Below are 21,838 nucleotides of genomic sequence, written 5' to 3'. Positions count from 1 at the left end.
TTTATTGCTATTTTTTACGCTTTAAAAAGTCATTCTACCCCAAAAATGAATGCACGTGGGGAAAATATTTATTCAAAGCCACAAGAAAAGACTGCTATCTCATATTTTCGAAAAAATTGCTGTAGTCATTTTTCCCCTGGACCCTTGATTTGTACATGACACTTATGTATATGTACCTGGATTATCAAAAATTTTTCTTTTTTCACGTTTCTAAGGCCAAAATTATAAGATATATAATTATCAAACAAAAATAATTATTAAATGTATATAAAATATGCTGGGCACTTGGGCGCACACATAATTAGGGTGACCATACGTCCCGTATTTCCCGGTATTTTAGCCGTCCCAACTTTTTGGCAAAAGTGTTGCGGTTTTTCCCGTATTTTACACGAAGTCTACTTGAATTTTTATTCTTTATTGAAATTATTTTTCAACTCATAAATTATATTGTGATAATTACAACTATAAATGAGAATATTAATCTCCCACATTTTTTTTTTGTCTTGGAGAACGTTTTGTTTTTCGTGGAATTCATTTTAATCCACTGCAATTTGCAGTAATGCTTCATTTCCCGCCATTGGGATTTTTCCGTAATTTGAACAATAATTTTACAACTTTGTTCGGATTTGGCGACGTCCCGTATTTCTCTCCAGGAAATATGGTCACCCTACACATAATGTACTAATGTGTGTTTTCTCTTCCACCGTTCGTTTTACTGTCCTGTTCCATGCGAATGTATGTAACCACGACCAGTGTGTGTGTGGTTCCCAACTTTTTCTCCTTCCCGCTTTGATAAGTGTTTTTGTGTTAGGTTTTCCTTTCTAATTGATTACATTAATTATCCAATAACTAATTTCTATGAATTCTTTTTGGCTGACTTTAATTTTAACTTTTTTTTTGGAAATTCAAAATCAAAAATAAAAAACACTATTATTTTTATTTGTGAAAGATTCACACATTTAAGTTCTTCACTGATTGATTCCAGCCGCAAATAAAAGAATGCTGCTACTTTGCATTCTTTGACGATGTTCACGACGGTATCAAATTATCAAGCACAATATGCCAATAACACGAGGTACCAATGTAAAGAAAGCGCAAAATAGATTAGGTTAAATAGTATTTTTTCTCAATCGAAAAGAAACCTTTACAACGAAAAATTCACACATTTTTGTAAGAAGTCAGATGAGGCATTAAAATATTTGCATGATTCATTTTTTTAAATATATATATATATATATATATATATATATATATATATATAATGAATTTTAAAAAAATGAATTTTCATTTTAATTTTTCTGAACCATCAGTGAATATGTAATTTTTTTCCCCATCTCGTACCCTAGTTGGGAATCTGTTCTAGACATTCACAAAATTTTCAAAAAACTAGGCTTTGCCGACAGTGGGCAACGTCAAATTTGCGCCCTTGGGCTATTGACAAGCTTTGGCCCAGACACCGTAGCACTCAACTTGTCGCAGTGTCAATTCGTCGCGGTACAAATTTGTCGCAGCTCCAATTCGTAGCCGTACAAGTTTGCCACCGTGTCAATTCGTCGTGACGACAATTTATATATTACAGTGCAGAATCAATTCGTCGAACTGCCGATTCTTCACTGTACATGTTCCATGTGAGCTTGTATGTAGGTTTTTGTCTTACACGTGAAATAAAAACATGAACATGCACTGCTTATGAATGACGATTCGATGAAGTTTTCATAATGCCCACAGCATGAGCAGACAAAAGGCAATGTAATCACCAATAAGATGACAATGGGTCAGTCGCATAGATACAATATAACTATTAATATTATGTTTATAATCAGTCGCAAATCTCTGGCTGGCTTGTTTGAATATTTTCATAGTTTTCATTAGTGTAAGCTTTTGGTACAAGGTTGGTGTGCTTGGTCTACATATTTCTGATTGCAAAACCGAACGTGGAAATATGGGGGAATAACACACGCAACCCAACATAATTCATATTCCGAAATTAGAAAAACTTAATGCAATTGAATAACAAAAAAACTGAAAATTAATAGGCTGTCTCAAAACTAGATACAGATTCTACGGATGACAAAATAATGCAGTACTTTTTAAATTAAATTGTTTGAATTCAATTTTTAAATTGAAATCTTCTCCGTATGTTTAAAGAAAAATTATGGTAGTTCAAAATACCATCACTTATTATTCCCCTCCCCGCTTAGGAAATATACCTCTGAACACAATCTTACATTGTTAATGTTAATTCACTTGTATTGCAAGAAGAAACTTTTACTAATCGTTGACTGTATCCGTATGAGTGTTATGTACATGAAGTTACATGCAATGGGCTAATTAAATGTCATCTCATTCTTTTTACTCGATCGAGAGTTGAAAAAATAAAAAATCGATTGAAATTTGCAGTGGTGTCAGAGATGCTGTTGGTGCCCAGGGTACTTTATGGAATGGGTATGAGCACCCAGACCTTATTGGTTGCATTTTTGTTTTATAAAAGGGATTATCACAATTTTACAGTGCAATACACTATAAAAGTTTGACAGAAGTCCTTTTATAAACCTTGAAAATTGCTACCAGTAAGATCGTCAGTTGCATTTTCTAGAATGTAACCAATAATCTTACTGCTAGCATTTTTCAAGTTTTATATAAAATTACTTTTATCAAATAGTGTAATCCCGGCCCAATATAAATTAGGACTTGAAACGCCCCCACCCAAGCTTCACACCTCACTATCTTACTCATTTAAGTTAATTTTTAAGTAAATTTTCAACTTAGAAATGGCCATAAATACACAACAGAACTACAAAAATAAAAATTTAATTCTTTGAAACAAAATTACAAGTAATTGTGACAAGTCGTTTCCAAGACACATCAATCCATCAAAATCTAGAACAGAATATAAAATTTTCTGAATAAAGCCTATATTAATGCAAAAATTCATATTATCCAATATCTACTTTTAACATTCAAATATGCAGCATCAATTTAAATTGTTTTTTGCTCATAATCAGTAGATTCAAACCAATGTGGTTCAAGGCTTGCACAACTAAACTACTCACTTGTATCCTAGAACAATTACATGCATGGACGGGAGAAAAAACCACACCGGAACCAGTCGGGGCAGCACAAGTATTACTACATTCTCTGTATCCATCATATATATATAGCTAGATCGATGGGTTCAAAATTATGCAGGTATTCTGCCTGAAGCTACCAAGTTTATACATGTATGACAAACTTGCATTCAACTGATTGTTTTGTATTTAGTCTTCTGCAAAGGCCACAGACAAAATGCCCAATGAGGTGGGTGAAAAGATTGTAATATATGTATGCCATATATATTATAGGAATGTTTACATCGTGACATTCGCAGCGGTGGAAAGTCAGTTTCGGAGCAACAAAATTCGGGATTCGAAGCAGATATTTTCATCTGCTTGTTTTTCGGTGTTTGATTTTTGACGCCTTATTTGAAAGAGCGGCGGTCAAAATCTTTCGCACCAGTCTTTTTTAGGATGATTTTTGCTTACTGAGGGCACTATTTGCTGTCCGGAACAGCTGCACTTCAAATGGGCTAAAAATTTTCTATAGTCTTTATAAAGATATAAATTTTCTATATCAAGTTTGATTTTTTTATACTCAAAAGAAATTGTTGCAAAATGGGAGAATTTCGGAAAAATCACATTGGTTGGCGATTTAGTACTCATTATTCGGCAACATTGGCGATTTAACGCTCTTTATTCGGCGAAGTTTCTAAATTAGCAATCGTAATTCGGCAGACATGCTCTTTACTCCCGGAACGATTTTTTTTTTTCACGAAACATCGGGATTTGACGCAATGACGATCGACTACAGTAATTTCTGCTGCTTCCAGTGGAGACTTTGAAAACGGAAACCGAATCATTTGCGCTTTAAAGCTGAAAGACCATTGCAAACCATCTTCAGTTGCACAAACACTGATATTATGGGGGTTTCACGATGGAAAGACCGATGACGGGAATCGATCCTCAGTGTTGAAGTACAGTGGAATAAAACACGCTCTTTTCGAAAAGAATCGTTTCGCGGCAAGCAGGAACAAAAATTTTTTGACGTCCTTTCCGAAATTCCGGGCATACTGAAACGAAATTCGCTATTCGGCGCAGAAAAATACCATATTCAGGGATGGGGATTGCTGTTGACTTTTCGGAGCAGTGCACGGAATCATTACCTTTGTGAAAAATGAATTTTTTGAACCGAGATAATCAGATTATATAACTGGTTAAAATGTTCAAAATTTACTAGAGTTCTGGCATCTGAAATTAGTTTTATGTTTGATAAAACTTGCATCCACTTGTAGGGATGTAAAAATTAGTCATAATTCAAGCCGGGCGTAAGAAAAAGTAAAAGTTGGATTTACAAACAAATAAGCATACACTGAAAAAACAACCTCATGACCGTTTTCCTCTAATTTCTCAAGAACACTACACATTTTTTTCTTTGTGTTTTCAGACGAACCTGCCTACTTTCGATATCTACAAAGTGTTTTCTCTTTATCCCCACTTCTATCATTTTGTCTGCAGTGTTCAGCATAGCTTTTGATAACTGAATTTCCAACTACCTTTTTTCTGCTTTTAGTCTGATTCTCATCTGGTCATGGAACTTTATCAAAAGTTTTTTGGTGCTGAAGTCAGTCTTGGTACATCTGATGCAAGCTGCAAACAGCTTTCAGAAGATTGGCGTCATCAATATTTTTAGCATTTTGAGAATGCTGTGTAAAAGATTTTATTCACCTAATGCCATTGATACTTTCAATCGAAAGATTTGATTTATGTTGCAGGAAATATTTGTTGCTATTGGAGCAGGATGGCGCAAGATGTTAATTTTGGCGCAGTGCAGCACAGAGTTCCAACCCCTGCATTCGTGAAATGTTCAACATAATTATAAAAACTGCTAGGACAAAAATATTAGAAATAAATTCATTTTAGTTTGGTTGTTACAAACAAGCTTAATTCAAATAATTTCTCAAAAAAAAAATTACAAAGCCAGCAGATAAATGCATTATTTTCAGAGTTGATTCAAAGACTAGTCTGACAATTAAATATCACTTGGAATTGGCCAGCGATTAAGGATTCTTTCCCCACACAGCAGTGCATATGAAAGTTGGTCTGAAGATTTTAACATGTTCATATCTAGCTGTGTATCCTAAAACTTACAAAATTACCCTAATTTATATGAAAAATATTTGAACCTATGTTAAGAAACAAGAATTCTTGTGTTTTTTAAGAACTAGACTATTTCCCCAACTGCCTGAAATTATTAGCACTTCACCAATTTCTCCTCAAAGATCAGAATGCTCAAGAATTGCAAACCATCAGATTATGCATTTTTTTTCATAATTGATTCAAAGACTCTAGTCTGACAATTAAAGCATATCATCACCTGGATACTAAGCACAAAAACTGCAAAACTTATTACACATGTAGTAAGTCATGCAAAAGTCTGAAGCTATCTTTAGTGCAGAAGTCTGAGTAGTTAGCTCATTTTCAGCTATTAAAAAGATATGCAACATTCTATTGGACACAAATTTGACAGAACAGGGATTAAAAATATGGATTAGAGATACTAAATATGTATTTAGTTTAATTTTGCAGATAACCAATGTCTGCAAATTAAGTCTCAAATAAAATGTTATTCACATTTCTTACGTTTTATCAAACTTCGTTATAAAAATTTAAGAATTTCCAACCATCAGAACATGCATTCTTTTCAGAGTTCTTTCAAAGACTCTAGTCTGAAATATAAAGCATATCATCACTTGGAAAGGTCATGTGTCCGAAATGGATGGCAAAAGTATGATCAAATTCATAATTCATTTTTTGCCATAAAGATTGGGGGGGGGGGGGGGGTGTATGAAGGTGTTTGTGCTAAAGTAAAATGAAATGTATCACATTCTACAAGTTCTAAACTGGAAATGTTTATATGGCCAAAATCCTCAGTGTTTAGTACTTTTTCCTAAAAATCCTTTCAGATGGTTCTGTGACACTGATTTTGGCAAATTCTGCTTTGGGGACTTCGCACCTTTAAAATAAAAATGACAACTCCAATTAACAAATAGTTTTCAAAATGTGGGAACTTAATATTACCATTAATAGCTCGACAAGTTTCAATCCAGCACTTGTGAATCAAACCAGATCTATGCCAACCATGCATGTTTCGATAGAGGTGCGCTTCAGCCAGTAAATACACAGAAACCCCATGGACAGCATTCAAACCTGAAGTATATTTGGATAAATAAAATTGATTATAGTACTGATACTACTGGATAATGAAGATAGTGCTTTTGTTTATTAAGTCTTAGACTTCAGCTTGTAGAATTTAGATTTTAAGGAGATGCCTCAGATTACTCTGTCAACATAGGATATTATGATCTGGATAACTTGAATAATCATCACAGGCAACTATGGGTATTTAGGCTATACAGGGTATATACCTCATGCCTATAGGAAAATTCTACAACTTCCCCTTGACTTATTTAGCAACCTAATGCTCGTTATTTGCCAGAATAACGTTTTTTTAGATTTACTCCAACGGCAATTGACTATAAGCAGCAGATGCGACCAGTTTTTACTCTGTGCAGATTTTCAGTCAGAAAACCATCTCCAACCGACCACCACTGCATAATTCTGATGAGAGGGGCAACGATTTTCCCAGCAAAAAGAAAAATTAAAACGACAACTTACTGGAAAATATCCAAAAATCTACCACGATAAATACCCAGATCTAACAATCCAAATGTATGTCAATAGCTTTGACTTTAAAAAATGCCTAGAAAGGTTAAAATTAAAATGTCATACCATAACTAAATCAAATACCCAAAGCAAGGAATGCACATTTCATAAAATCCAGGTAGGCAAGATAAAAGCTGGAAAAAATAACTTCCATCAAAATGCAAGCAAATTAACACTCATGCCCCATGGTTCACTCTTTAAAAAGTTCAAGGCTCTTAGAGCACTTTTCCAGGCAAAATTTAACGATTCAAGGTCATTCATATCATAGTTGATAATTTTTAGAAAAATTGAATTTTATAACGTGACCATCATATTCCCAAGATCTAAGTGAATACAATGGTCATTTTGTGTAGAAAGAGCGGCATATACTAAGCCAGCTTAGTGATTCTTTATGGGGAGAAAGCAAGGCAGTATATTTACGGCCATGACCATTTGGAAGTAAACTTGACACATACGTGCAGGACCGCCAGTTGGTATAATGTGAAAATTAAATTGATGTCTAACCCCAAAATCTCCAGTAAGACTTTCCAAGCAGGTGTTCACGTGCCGAAAAAGAAAATATATTGTAGCATGTCTAACGCACAGAAATATATATCAGCAGGGGTGGGAAGTGACTAAGTCCATTTCGGAGCAGCAAAATTCAGGATTTGGAGCAGTTTTGGAGCAGCAAAATATTGATATTCGGAGCAGATATTTATAAATTGGAACAGTGAAATTAACAAGAATATTTTCGTTAACCCTCAACCCTTTTCAAAATAAACTGCACTGTATTTTGTTATCAAACATCTTTTCGTCAGCTTGATTTTTGTGTTTTAGGCTTTTGACACCTTGTTTGAAAGAGCGGCTATCAAAATTTTTTGCACCCGTCTATTTAAGATGATTTTTGCTTACTGCGGGCACTATTTGCTGCCTTGAACAGCAGCACTTCAAATGAGCTAAAAAATTTTTATAAGTTTTTAATTTTTCTTATACTTGGAAAGAAATTGTTGCAAAATGGGAGAGAATTTCGGAACAATCAACTCGATGTTTAGCGATTCAGCACTCATTATCTGGCGAGATTGGCGATCTGACACTCGATATTTGGCGAGATTGAAGATTTAACGCTCGTTATTTGGCGATATAGACGATTTAACGCTCGTTATTCGGCAAAGTTTCTAAACTAACATGCGTAATTCGGCGGACATGCGCTTTTTACTCCCGGAATGAAATTTTTTTTCACGAAACATCGGGATTTAACACAATGACAATCGACTACAGTAATTTCTGCTGCTTCCAGTGACGACTTTTTTTTTTAAACAGAAACACTCGAATTTGCACTTTAAAGCTGAAAGGCATTGCAAGCCATCTTCAGTTCCACGATCACGGACAATATCGGGGTTTCGCGATGGAAAGCCCGATCAGGGGCCGATAGTTTAAGTATAGTGGAATAAAACACGCTCTTCTCTCTCGTAAAGAAACGTTTCGTGGCTAGCAGGAACAAAATTTTTTTGGCGTCCTTTCCGAAATTCCGGGCATACTGAAGCAAAATTCGCTATTTGGCGCAGAAAAATGCGAAAATACGCTATTGGCGCAGGATGGCGCAAGATATTAGTTTTGGCGCAGTGCGGCGCAATTGGCGCAGAGTTCCCACCCCTGATATCAGTTAAAATACTTTTCAACTGGCTTCCGCACTCCTGAAATGTATCATAGGCGAGAAAAGTACACTGTATAGAAGGAAATAAAACGTACCAACAATTTTGCAATTGAGACACAATCACATCTTTTTGCAGCGACATCTATGGATTCAACCATAATCGAATACCAAGAGCAATAATTTATAAAACCAAATTTAAAGTTGCATGCACTAGTTTATTACAAAAGTTGAAGACTTCAACCATTTCCAAAAAAAATCTGGCAGAATAAACCAATATTAAAAAACTGACATACCTCAAAAATTGGATATGTGCCTACCAAAAAGACCACTTACCTCAACAATAGTTTCACGTACATCTGACAAATTGAAACTAACTCTCCTTTTATTTTTTCTAACATGTGGTTAGTTTAGAATTTCTTGCCAATTCATTTTGAAGTGAAAGGGTTAAATCTTGCTTTTAAAAAAATAGCCATTGTTTAATATAGAATTTCTACTTTAATGTAATTTGTATGTTTGGAAGTATTTTGAAATTTGTCAGATATAAAAAAAATATGGTCAAATGTAGGGTGACCCACACGAGCCATTATTTCTCCCTGAACACATTCCACATATTTTTTTCACATAACTTTGACCATCCACTCAAGAATGTTTTGGTATTTCCCGCATTTGCAACAAAATTTCTAAACGCATAAAAATTTAATTTAAGTACCAAGACTATTTCAATTATTTAGTATAATTTATAGGGTCACGACTTCAAATATTAATATTCATCTCGTATTTGTGAAGTAAATGGGTCTCCATAGAACTCATTCAAATCCACTGCTTTGATACAATGGTTTTTTTTTGCCTTTAGTGATTTCAGAACCTTTGCTTACCTCATCATTTTGGATGATCCTCACGTTTTTCATCAAGGAAATATGGTCAGCTTTTATTAATTTAATAAAACATTGTAACAGGCAAGCTGTTAACAAGGATGTACAGTAATACTTTTATTCACGAGACACGCGAGATTTAAGTCGTATCGAGAGACGAAGACTTTCTTGAGGAGTTCGATTTTAACCTTCATGACGAAGGGTTGTGTTTCGCAGGTTAATGTAAAATAAAGGAATGCTTCATGTTCGTCGCTTCATATACACCTCACCAATCGTCATAACATTTAAATATAATTTAATACTTTCATTAATTTAATAAAATGGCTAATATCTGGCAGCAAAACACAGGATATTACTCAATTAAAAAAGTCCAGCAAAGTTTTTTCTTCAAGGATTTTTTACCCAAAAGGATTTTCAAGGACTACCAACCCTGTGCACATATCATTTCACCATTCTCACACCTATAAAACATTTAAATACTTTCCTGTTATAACAGCCTTGGTAAGAAACTTGCACCAATTTTCCAGAAATTATGTTCTGACTTAAGAAGCAAGACATTACCTGTATCCAAATCACTGTGTGCGAGATCCAGTTTCTCCAAAACCCATGAATTCCCTGTCAGCATTCATACAGAGTTCCACAACCACAACAGGGAGACGACACAGACTGGTCTTGTAAGGGGGGAAGAGGCATAAAAATTTGTGCTTGCCCCGGGTGACCAAGCATCTAGTTGCAGCCCTGTTCATACACAGGTCTGGATCAAATTTTACCTTCTTTCAATTACAGTACCGAAATTAACACCCTCTTTCGTAATCTACATTACCAGATGCACCTATACACACAACTCATTACAATTTCTAATTACAGTATATACATATTCACCTTGTCATTTTACTTTGATGCAACTTAGGCTCTCTACCTCATTTCATTATTGAATTGTTTTTCTACTTGCACTAACACCGTTTGCTTCAAAATTAATTTATTTATCTTTCAAACACAGTTGTTCATTCTAATATTAAATATTCAACTGTTTCTTTTCACTAACATCCAGTAAGAGCCATCATTGTTGGCTCCGTGGATACGTATCTTTCCTGATAACAAATAATAAAAAATAGATAATGTATCTGTTAAGTTAATTGAAAACTCCCCTCCCGTCAGAGGCAGAAGCCATTTTGTCGTTTTCAACGCCCAGCGTTGTAATGAGTACAATGGTCATTTTGTGTAGAAAGAGCGGCATATACTAAGCCAGCTTAGTGATTCTTTATGGGGAGAAAGCAAGGCAGTATATTCACGGCCATGACCATTTGGAAGTAAACTTGACACATACGTGCAGGACCGCCAGTCGATATAATGTGAAAATTAAATTGATGTCTAACCCCAAAATCTCCAGTAAGACTTTCCAAGCAGGTGTTCACGTGCCGAAAAAGAAAATATATTGTAACATGTCTAGTGCACAGAAATGTATATCAGTTAAATACTTTTCAACTGGCTTCCGCACACTCCTGAAATGTATCACAGGCGAGAAAAGTACACTGTATAGAAGGAAATAAACAAAACGTACCAACAATTTTACAATCGAGGCACAATCACATCTTTTTGCAGCGACATCTATGGATTCAACTATAATCGAATACCAAGAGCAATAATTTATAAAACCAAATTTAAAGTTGCATGCACTAGTCTATTACAAAAGTTGAAGACCAACCATTTAAAAAAAAAACCATCTGGTAGAATAAACCAATATTAAAAAATTACGACATACCTCAAAAATTGAACTTAATGGCTGCCTACCAAAAAGACCACTTACCTCAACAATAGTTTCATGTACATCTGACACAAATTGAAAGTAACTCACCAAAATGTCTAGAAAAACCATATAAAAACAGACTATCCAGTAAATTTGCGAGCTGAAGTCACTGACCATCATTCTAAAACAGCTGCTAACCTCAGAAATCAGAATTCTTACATCAATCCCAATTAGGTACGAAAGCCTTGCTAGCAAAACAATAAACAGGCTTAAAAAACATCCTTCATAAAAATAAAAGTGAAATTTAATGGATTCCTCAGGCCTATTATCAAGTGAAATTTCCAAGATCTGATAAATCTACCTGCATAAAATCATTCATTGTTTTTGAAATTCAACTATTTTATCCATTTAACACCTTTTTTTTCATGGCTTTGATAAAATTACAACATAACTACACTATAAAAAAAATTACACCATAATGCTTGGCTTCACAAGTCTTAGGAACCAGGTCACGACGAGTAAAAAACCAATATTGTCATTAAAATATAAGGGTTGACTTTTGACATAAGGGTTGACTTTTGACATACGAGGTACTAGTGACTAAAATGAACATTTGACGAATCAACGGACAATGGAACTGATTAACATCAGTTTAATCTAGATAAAAAATTCCTTTAACAAAAAAGAAAACTTAAATCCAAATACTAATGATTGATGTCTACTCATTTTGTACATCCTGCATGAATTTTTACAAATATAGCTATTATTTCTGTAGTTTACTATTTTCTTTTATATTTCCCGAAAAATTTAATAGCTTGCGGGAATAAATTTATTTCGTAAAACCTTTTCTAAAGTTTCTAAAAGCTACTGAAACTCCAGGCATAATATTTCCAGTAGTTCAGGAGATTGACACCAACCAGAAGAGCTAGATTCAGCAAATTCTGCAACTAGGACCTACCTACTTGTAAAACGTCAGCAAAAGAAATCAAATAGAAGTAAAAGCTCAATCACTCGAGCAAAAAATTTTTACTCACCTCTCGAGTTGGTGATAATGAAACCAATATGAGCAAACGCTGAAACCAGACTGGATAGATTCATTGATCCGATGTTTTATACAGACGTGCCAACTTTTAAAATCCAGATATTCGCCCGAGAGGGTACCCCCCCCCCCCAACGTTTAGACTCCAAAAAGTTCATAACAATTTTTTCTTTTTAATCAATTAAGAAAGTTACTTCCCCCCCCCCCAAGGCAGGTTCTGCACTGCCCCTGAACAGAATATAATTCAATGTCAGTCTTTCCACGCAGAGTAGAGAAATCACATTAATATTAAGTTTTCTATTTAGCTTTATAATAACTTTATATTACATAAGTTTTATATTTTCTTTCTGAAGATGTTTAATCGGAAGAAACAATTAAAAACTCAAATTACAAAGCTGCCCATGAAAAAACGTGTTTAATCTCCCACCTAAATCAGGAGTTGGCAGGTCCGTTTATATATCACAGCCAAGCCTCCTCAAGTATGATAAAATATTCTGAAATTAGAAAAGAAAATACATATCGTACAATATACTACCTAAAATTTTAATGCAGCAAACAATTACTTATTTTTGAAAAACTTCAGAATTTGTGACAAACAGCTCCAGACAACCAAGTTCTTGTACATACAAATTTACAGAGTAATTTTCAGAGATGGACAAATCCCAGTGGCGACTGTTTATAGCACCTAGTTTTCTGTAATTATTAAAATGACAGGCTCAGAGCACCAAATCTTTTGGAATTTATCAAGCATATCCTCCAACATGAAGTCAAAAGAAACATTTTGTTAAACCCTTTGGAAAAATTTTACTTGGCACCTGGATTTTCTTACAATTTGTCCAGTTATTTCAAGGATGCTTCCACACTTAAACCAACATGGCATCATTAATACTTTACCCATGATTATAGACACCATGTAGAAAGATTGTCACTGGCAACAATTTGATTTAAAAAAAAAATTAAAATAAAAAACTTAAATGAACCAGACCTCAGACAAATGCCTCAGTTCGTCATAAATGACATGAATGTCTTGGACTCGTCATCGATTCATCACTGGTCTGGTTTAAACAGCTGATTTAAACATTCAAACAATGGGAAATATATAAAGCTTGTTAATCTCGGAACCAAGCATCGATTGTTATAATTTCTATGAAATTTAAAAAAAAAAAACCAATTCCACCATTACTAATATTCTAAAAATTAGACATGCATAGACATACAAAATAAAGGCTTTCACTCGCCTCATGGAATTTAGTTAAAACCTCAGTTTGCCATATAAGTCTTCAAACAGCATATATGCCTCAGACTCGTCATCAAATTCATCACAGGTTTATCATTTCTTACATTCTATAAGAACGTTTCTTTAAAAATCTAATTCAAGTTTAAATGTAATGAAATTGTGATAAGACTTCACATAGACAAGTTAAAAGTGAATGAAACGATTTCATAGAGTTCACTACTTAACAGTTACAAACCAAAAACCCAATGAATTCAGCCACATGCTTGTCAATACAAATTATCATCCAGAGCCATCTATTAGATAAAGGGCAAACCTTAAAAACGAAGCAAATTTATCTAGACTTTGATTTACCAATTAAACAGAAATTTTGAACATATATATCATGCTTAAAATATTCCATAATTAGAATTCACAATAATATACACATGAACATAACCTTAAAATGATCATGTGGGTCATCTAGTGTTTTTTTTAAATTTGTTTAATTGCCAATAGATAAACGAGTCAACATGTAACAATACAATCGCAATAAAATACACACTTGTTTCTACGGCCAGGTTATAATCGTAGTATATCAACTACAGACTAGTTTATACCATAGAACCAAATTAATCTTCCCCTTGATTTAAAAATCACCATATTAATATATAATAAGTGATTGTGAGACAGGGAATTTTACACATTAAAACCTTGTTATAACAAACTTCAAGACAAAATTTACTTTTTTCAATAGCTGACCTTCCCTAGTAATGAAAATTATGAGGATAAGAATTATAAACCAAATGCAGATGCACCAACTTTTGGAACCCAGAAATTCTGAAGACCTTTGGTATAAGGGACAGGTTGGCGATTTTCTGCGACTTTTTCCTAGCGCCAAACATCAGACAATCCCATGAAAAGTCGCCAAGGCAGTTAAGACACATTACGGGCGATGAAAAAAAATTACCAGCATAGAATAAACAATGGAAGCACATAAGTGCTGGATTGAGCATAAAAATGCTAAAACCAACAAGCATAATTATAATAAAAATTATAAATTAATACCCAGACTTTCCAGGGGAATCCGGGTTCTTACCAATAAATAACGGTTGTGCATGTTGTATAAATATATTCTATGTATTATAAAAGGATGCAGGGGCATCCTGTATGTAAAAAAGAATAAATATTGCAAAATATTAAAAAGGTAAAACCTGAGGAAAGATCCAAAATAATTAATCAGACACACTACATTATATATACGGAAGGAAGAGAAAATGAACTAATCTCCCAATGGTTTTTCAAAAAGCCACGGCTATAAGGTGACGTCATTTGGAAAAAAACAAATAGAATGAGATAAGATGCCTTCATATACCTTCAGACCCATTTGAACCCCCAGGAACACAGAAAAACCACCAGCATCACCACATGGCAGAATTCAGAACAGCTTTGGGATAGAACATTCTGAAACAATGACAACCCAGCAGAACCAGAACGTGCCAACGATGGCAACTTATCGCCAGAAAAAGTCGATTTGGAGTGTCCCTTACACTAAGGCTGTTCCAAAAGATAAATAAGTTGAAATATTCTTACTTGATGAGGGAGGTAATGACAGACGAAAAGCAGAAGAGAAAGCAAGGCAATGTAACATTGGTTACAAAAACACAGTAAGTCTGTAAGAGATTGTTTTAAATGTGACAATTGCCAGCCAACATTTTTATTGGCTACCAGCAGATATTTACTATTAATATATTTAAATCATGACTAAAACAGGTATTCACGGGAAGCGGGGTTTGTCCGGTCTTTAAAAATATATTGATGGCTAGCACAGTGGGTAGAACAGGAGACTGGAACACAAAGAATGGCGATTCAAATCCTTCTCGGGCATCCACAGCTCCCCTTTCCTGTCTTCTATATGTGCGAGATCTTAATTCTCAGATACCACACACCATTCCCGACTTAAAAAAATCTTTAGTTTGTCACGAGGCGAAATATTTTGTGACAAAAATTTTCCCTACATTAAGGATTTTTCACACACAAAACAAAGGTCATCTACAAGGATATTTTGAAAATCTTTCCATTTGACATCTCCAAAAAGCAATTGAATTCAACATGCCTGCCAGAAAAAAAAATTTAAAACTGCCTGCCTATTGTATTTCAGCAGCAAGATCTTACAAGTCAAGTGCTCTTAATGGTGTCTGTACAACATCCTGTTGATATCTGAGTCTATAAAATCAACTCTTGTTGAGTCTATAAAATCAACACTAGCTAACAAATGGTTGTAGACTCCTCTAGGTTTTTTTTTTAACCGAGCACAACTCAGGTCTATCGCCATAGGCAATTTTCTACCTAGTGAGTTGTGCAGGAAGTGTAAGTGTGTGTACCTAACAGTCTGAGTGCGTATCTAGTGTTGTGTATGATTTTTCAGTGCTGCCATCTATAACTCATAAGTGAATTGAGTGATGTGTAATGACTACCAAGGCTAAAAGAACTCTCATTATTCTACGGGACCTTCTATATTGCACCACCATCTCGTAAGTAATCTGAAACTCAAGATTCGGCTGCTCATAATCTCTAAAACTTTGTTCGATCACCCCCTTCTTTCTGAAGTTTATTCCTACACCCTAACTCAACCCATTTAGCTTCTAAACCACACATTGACCATTTCACCCTTTCCCAATAGACAATATCGCTTACTTTTGACAACCACTGCTATAGCTGAAACAAGACCTCACACCCAACGAACATTTGGACAAAAACCAAAGAGAACCTATCTTAGCACAAGTGTGATAGAAAAAATATTACCCAAGGTTGACTATCAGAAAATTTTAGGTCTAGGACCTTAGAAATAACATCCCGGTATTTCTTAACACTAAAGAAAGAAAGCATGACAATAACTGAATAAAAAGGGGCCTTTTAAAAAAAGTCACCAATGGAAAGCAGATATACCAGGTGTACAAATATGAAATGCGAATTTCAGAAAACAGATGCAGAACACTGCCATTTTGTTGAGTCATCAACAAGTGTCAGACGTGCACAAGTGATACATTTGAAAAGTGTGTGCACGTGCACATAGTGTTGAATTGTTGTGTTCAATATGTCGAAATTTATACCGAACAAAGAGCATTCATGGACAGCAACATTTTGTTTTCATTTGAAGAAAACTGCTGCTGAATCATACCTATTACTTCGAGAAGCTTATGGTGAACATGCTCCATCGCAAGATATGATAAATGATGGTTTCAGTGTTTCAAAAGTACCGACTTCGATGTTGCATACAAGGAACATGGGAAAACCGCCAAAAAAAAAAAAAAAAGATGTGGAATTGGAAGCATTGTTGGACGAAGATGATGCTACACAGACAAAAACTTAGAGCAATTGGGTGTTAGTCAACAAGCTGTTTCCAATCGCAATGTTCCATGACACTGTGCAATGCTCCATCACATACAGCAAAAGCGGTTCACAGCATGTTGAAAGCACTCAGCTGGAAGTTCTACCCTATGCGGCTCACTCACCAGACTTGGCTCCTTCTGATTACCACTTGTTTGCGTCGATGGGTCACTTTCTGAGCAGCCCTTTGGTTCGTACGAAGATGAGAAAAAATAGCTCGATGAATGGTTCGCAACAAAAAAAGACTTTTACTGCCATGGTATTCACAAATTTCAGGAAAGATGTGAAAAATGTATAACAAGCAATGGAACATACTTTGAATAAAGCACTTTTTATCATTCTTCCGAATTTAAAGTTTATTTTTTTAGAAAAATAAAAAAATCTGCTTTTCATACTTGTACACCTGGTTGCTGTTCCGGACATTTTTTTTTTTTCCGAACCTTCAAAAATATAGTTATACAAATTAAAAACAATTATAAGTTTCTTTTTACGGGCCTCTCATTCAGCTCCAGCCGAGCCCAATCTGTGGAATTGTTCCCATACGGCGAACATGTCCACCTGGAGAGACCAGGAAACATGTCCACCTGGAGAGACCAGGAAGCCAACACAGTTCTTGGCTATTGATTCATAAATGAAAACACGTCCACCACAAAACAAAATATGAAATGATTGTTGCAACAAGCTTCTGCCATATACAGGGTGATTATAAAAAAACTATCCAGACATATGGGCCCTTAACTATCATACCATTCACAGAAACTGAATGAAATTTTGGCATAAGGTATTTTGATGTATGTGCTCAAGAATGATATGGAAAACAAGTCACTAACAGTTACGGTTAGTGAGAAAATTTCGAAAATATCAAATGGTAAAACCAAGTTTTTATATTGGAATGTGATCTCCATTGTGTAAAACCCTAAATAGCGTTCGAACGGCAACTGTAGCATGAAAATCACTGGCGGTAGATAGGCTAAAAGTGAGGACAACCAACAAGGACAGAAGCAGCATAAAATACAGCATTTTATTGTGTTTCACAAATTTTCCACATGACCTTGTGAAGGACTAATCAGGCTGGGATCTCAGCCAAAGAAACGGTGTGACGAATGAAACGAACATTAATGCTCTGGTGCACAGCAAAGTCCTTTTTACTTTTAATTGCCTAGCTCCAGGGATTTTCCTGCTACAGGTGCCATTCCAACGCTATTTAGTGTTTTTCAGTATGGAGATTGCATTCCAATAAAAAAAACTTGGGTGTTGCCATTTGATATTTTCAAAATTCTCACTGTAACCGTAACTGTTATGGAAAACAAGTGTCACTATCATTCTTGAGCGCATACCTCAAAATACCTTATGCCAAAATTTCATTCACTTTCTGTGAATGGTACGATAGTTAGGAGGGTCCATATGTCGGGATAGTTTTTTTTATAATCACCCCATATATAAAATATCAACACTATTATTGGCATTAATATGCGAGGTGAAACAATAAAAGAAAAATAATTTAACTTCAAATCAAAAACCCTACTAACCAAGTATTTCAAAAGTCACCATTTCATTTGAAGAACATACAGTACACATGCGCAAAGTTGTAGATGTGACAGATGACTCGCTGCCCGAAGATTCATTCAGTTACCACTAGATAAAAGTAAAACTGGAGGCATTTCAAATAGAGAAAATGACAACAATCAGCAGGATTGACTGCAAGCTTTTCCAATAGGCAAAACATCTGCAAAATGCTGAATCCATTGATACTGCCAACAGCTCTAAAATACAAAAAATATTTTACTTTAGTCTATTTTATAAGTGAAAATAACAAATTACAGTAAAGTTGTAAAATTCAGATCTGAAATAATTAATGCTCATGCATATTAGAGATATAGATGTTCGAGAATTGATGCATTTAATTACGAAGGGCTAGCAGTAATTTGAGTAGTTAATACGATACAGAATTGAAAGCAACCGAAAGATTCATGGTTTGAATCTTGTCTAGAATGTATTTTCCCTCTTGTTATACCTTACATCTTCGGATAATTTATATTTTCTTTTGAATACGTGAAGGAAAAACAATGTTTAGGTGAAAGGAAACACTGACCGATATTCAGATTACAGTATGTTACACTTGCAATAACATTGCTTTTGTGAAAAAATTCCTCAGCAGTAATAATTAAAATACAATCAAAAACCTCAAATACTTTCATTTCACTATACGAAAAGTAATAAAACATGTAGGGCAGGTGGCTGATACATCATCCCCGATCCAAGCGTAGTGATCCCGCAAACCGCTGGGAATGTTGGGATGTTTAACAGCTTTGAATGCAAGTGAAAAATAAAAAAATATTCAAAAAATTAGATATAAGGTAAACAGGAAAGACCCATTATGGGCAAGATTCGAATCATAAACCTTTCGGCTGCATTCAATTCTACATCGCCATATCAACAGGTTTTAAACTGTAATCACATTTTTCGCAAAATGCAATAGTAACCACTTTTGCAAAAATAAGAATACGAAACGAGCAGACATCGAACCATAAATCATTAGAAGAACCCGAATTAAACCTTTTTATTACATTAAAAAGTGGCAAAATATACTCTAAAAATATATACTTATTTTTACATTCAACACTTAAAATATCAAAATATGTATTAAACACTCTAGAATATGTACAAAAATTACAATATGTATAAAAAATGAGAAAATATACATTAAAAAATTACCATGTAAAAAAAAAGCAGATGTGTTTTTAAAATACACCATTTCTATTTCTTCATGCACATAATATACATTTATAAAAATATCCCCTCGTATATACGAGGGTATAAATATACACACAGCATATGCAAATAACTTCTACATATTTTTTATTCGGGCATTTTTAATTTTCAGTTTGTTTTAGCTGCTCAATAACGAAAATACTAGTAACAAGAATTTAGACACTATTTTTAAAAAAATACAACACTGACATATCTCTAGATATAGCCTTACAATAAAACAGTTAATATTCGTAAAATAATGTATTAATTCATTAAATTTCACCTGCGGGAGAAAAACTGATGAAAATATGAATATTTATTTGAAAAATTTGAAAAACCAAGCTTAAATAAACCTTCAAAAACAAGCATATTTTTTATTTTATGCATTAATGTTAAAAAAAAGAGGAAAATATGTAAATGTACATATGCATTTACATATAATCCGGGCTCTAATCATCAGCATTGCGTCAAAGCTTTTCCATTTTCACTTTTTTGTAAATAATTTTTTTATCTAGCTTAAACCCTGCTGCTAGCTAATTTTGTAATTAAAAATATATCTATTCTCGAACATTATCTCTAATGCACATGCACTCCCAAAATGGACACCTACAGTTAAAGTAACCCAAGACCCAACCATTCTCCCATGGTTATAAAATAGTAGGGCCCCAGGTAACTTTCATCTCAATAACATTGAAGTTATGCAAAGGGAAAATGAAACTCAAAAACTGGTCTATATCAATTTAAAAAGATTAAATCTGCACCACATTCTTGTCTAAAGCAGTGCTATTAACAATATTTTCGTTAACCCTCATCCATTTTCAAAATAAAACTGCACCGTCTTTTGTTATAAAACATCTTTTCATCAGCTTGTTTTTTGTTTCAGGTTTTTGACACCTTGTTAGAAAGAGCGGCTGTCATAAAATTTTTCGCACCAATCTATTTAAGATGATTTTTTCTTACTGACTGCACTATTTGCTGTCTGGAACAGCAGCCCTTCGAATGGACTAAACATTTTCTAGTCTTTATATATAAAATTGATATCTACCAAGTTTTCAATTTGTTTATACTCAGAAAGAAATTGTTACAGGGGTGGGAAGTGACTAAGTCCATTTCGGAGCAGGAAAATTCAGGATTTGGAGCAGTTTTGGAACAGCAAATTCGGGATTTGGAGCAGATATTTATAAATTGGAGCAGTGAAATTAACAAGAATATTTTCGTTAACCCTCAACCCTTTTCAAAATAAAACTGCACTGTCTTTTGTTATCAAACATCTTTCCGTCAGCTTGATTTTTGTTTTTGGTGTTTTAGGCTTTTGACACCTTATTTGAAAGAGCGGCTGTCATAAAATTTTTTGCACCAGTCTATTCAAGATGATTTTTTCTTACTGAGGGCACTATTTGCTGCCTTGAACAGCAGCACTTCAAATGAGCTAAAAAAATTTTATAAGTTTTAAATTTTTTTTTATACTTGGAAAGAAATTGTTGCAAAATAGGAGAGAATTTCGGAAGAATCAACTCTATGTTTGGCGATTCAGCACTCCTTATCTGGCGAGATTGGCAATCTGATACTCGATATTTGGTGAGATTGACGATTTGACGCTCGTTATTTGGCGACATTGGCGATTTAACACTCGTTATTCGGCAAAGTTTCTAAAGAAACTAACATTCGTAATTCGGCGAACATGCGCTTTTTACTCCCGGAATGAAATTTTTTTTTCACAAAACATCGGGATTTGACACAATGATAAATTGTCTACAGTAATTTCTGCTGCTTCCAGTGACTACTTTTTTTTCAAACGGAAACACTCGAATTTGCACTTTAAAGCTGAAAGGCATTGCAAACCATCTTCAGTTCCACGATCGCGGACAATATCGGGGTTTCGCGATGGAAAGCCCGATCAGGATAGTGGAATAAAACACGCTCTTCTCGTAAAGAAACGTTTCGTGGCTAGCAGGAACAAAAATTTTTTGGTGTCCTTTCCGAAATTCCGGGCATACTGAAGCAAAATTCGCTATTTGGCGCAGAAAAATGCGAAAATACGCTATTGGAGCAGGATGGCGCAAGATATTAGTTTTGGCACAGTGCGGCACAATTGGCGCAGAGTTCCCACCCCTGTTGTTACAAAATACGAGAATTTCAGAAAAATCAACACGATGGTTGACGATTCAGCACTCAATATTTGGCGATCTGACACTCGTTATTTGGCAATATTGGCGATTTAATGCTCGTTATTCTGTAAAGTTTCTAAATTAGCAATCATAATTCGGCGAACATGCTCTTTTCACTCCCGGAATATTTTTTTCACGAAACATCGGGATTTGATGCAATGACGATCGACAATAATTTCTGCTGCTTCCAGTTTTTTTTTAAACTTTTTTTTGAAAACTGAAACTGATTCGCATTTGCGCTTTATAGCTGAAAGACCATTGCAAATC

General features: G+C 34.5%; 1 long non-coding RNA gene across 13 annotated transcripts in view; it reads right to left on the bottom strand.

The window, feature by feature from the left end:
• Nucleotides 1-2,791: 2,791 nt before the first annotated feature.
• The window catches only part of LOC149083438 (uncharacterized), a 24,226-nt gene continuing 5,179 nt past the window's right edge, over nucleotides 2,792-21,838 (bottom strand). For 2 of the 13 annotated variants that reach the window (XR_016193269.1, XR_016193263.1), the window contains exons 2-6: nucleotides 18,182-18,413; nucleotides 12,045-12,543; nucleotides 11,119-11,258; nucleotides 6,114-6,242; nucleotides 2,796-2,880 (exon numbers count right to left, since the gene is read on the bottom strand). This is a non-coding gene — a long non-coding RNA (uncharacterized LOC149083438). Of the gene's footprint in view, nucleotides 2,881-3,850; nucleotides 4,883-6,113; nucleotides 6,243-11,118; nucleotides 11,259-12,044; nucleotides 12,544-18,181; nucleotides 18,416-21,838 lie in introns of those variants that run through there. The other 11 variants (XR_016193272.1, XR_016193273.1, XR_016193265.1 and 8 more) reach the window with 10 other exon arrangements.

This window comes from Pholcus phalangioides, unplaced genomic scaffold, assembly GCF_987345545.1.
Source record: "Pholcus phalangioides strain wild (caught in Gottingen) unplaced genomic scaffold, Ppha-v1.0 ptg000009l_1, whole genome shotgun sequence".
Classification (NCBI taxonomy): Eukaryota; Metazoa; Arthropoda; class Arachnida; order Araneae; family Pholcidae; genus Pholcus; species Pholcus phalangioides.
The sequence above is the reverse complement of the archived record's forward strand: the minus strand, read 5'-3'. Positions and strand labels throughout refer to the sequence as shown.